This window comes from Atta colombica, unplaced genomic scaffold, assembly GCF_001594045.1.
Source record: "Atta colombica isolate Treedump-2 unplaced genomic scaffold, Acol1.0 scaffold401, whole genome shotgun sequence".
NCBI classification, from domain to species: domain Eukaryota; kingdom Metazoa; phylum Arthropoda; class Insecta; order Hymenoptera; family Formicidae; genus Atta; species Atta colombica.
The window spans coordinates 80,463-81,878 of NW_017259511.1; positions in this window are offsets into that span (position 1 = coordinate 80,463).

Below are 1,416 nucleotides of genomic sequence, written 5' to 3' on the forward strand. Positions count from 1 at the left end.
GTGGTGTGTGTGTGTGTGTGTATAAAGCGATGAATTATAATGTACAAAATATTTTTACGACATTTTTTTATTATTTTTTAGTTTCAGGCGCAATACGAAATAAATCCTTTCTATATAAAACTGATGAAATTAATGAAGGACGAATCGGAATTGCCGAGAACCCTAATAGAAGGTTTCATGCAAGTATGTATTAACAATTTATGTTTTTACGCAAGACATTAAGACGAATAGAATACAAATTAATTTTAACTAGGAAAGTTACTTTTTAAAAGTAACTAGTTACAGTTACTTGAAAAAGTAACTTTTCCGTTACTTTTTTAAAAGTCGACGACAACTGATCACAGCAATGCTTTATAGTTTTCTAATTTCAAGCTCTATGAGTGGTTTGTGTCTAATTGAGATCGTATCCAATCATGTGTTAAGTAATGATAAAAGTAATTGTAAAAATTCGTTACCAAAAAAATGTAACTAAGTTATCGTTACAGTTATAAAAAAAATAACGTAGTTACTAATAAAGTTATCCAAAAAGTAACTGTAACTTCTTTACGAATTTCTTCTCTTCCCTGATTTTAACAATATAATCGTCATCTTTTATTTTCATAAATTACTTTCATCTCCTAATTAATATTATGATTACTTCAGCACGTTTAAAAAATTTTGTATTTAATCTATTACTTGTTCAGGTATGCAACGAGAGAAATGTTGCCTTTATGGTAATGAGTGCTCAAAAGAAAAGCATAGAAAAAGAGATACCTTGTAAATTATCGAGCATTACTACTGAGAGGATAACCAATTTAGTAATCATGCTCTCCAAGAATAATCCATATACAGGCGTGATAAATTATCAGTGGGTATATCTATTGCAAAATCCTTTTTAACCTTTCCTTTTGTCATGAAAATATTGCGTTTATAAGTTTGCAGAAATTTTTGGACAATGGTATGATAATGCGTCTGAGGGAGACATATTCATCGCAATTGGCTGAAAACAAGATTTTCAAGCCGGTTTATTTATTTAACGTCATTCCAATTTTGGCGATTCTTTGCGGTGGCTTTATTATAAGCATCATAACGCTGATTATAGAGAACATTCATTATCGATCAAGGAGAAGGCAATCGAAAGTCCTTTATCCTTCTAGAAAGCTATTTAAAATTATTTAAAAAAATATAATTGAGATAAAACTTACAATTTACTAAGAAAAAAAGAAGATTTTTTTAAGAAGAGAATTTTTTCAAATTTTTCACCTTCCTTTTTTCTCTATGAATACAAATTTTCTATTTGTATATGTATATGTGTGTATGTGTGCTTGTAAATTTGTCACAGTTAATTATTATTTAAACTTTTTCCTTTGATTGTATACGTGTTGTTGTTTAAAATAACTTTAAATAAATAATAATATTTATTGTAATATATTTAAG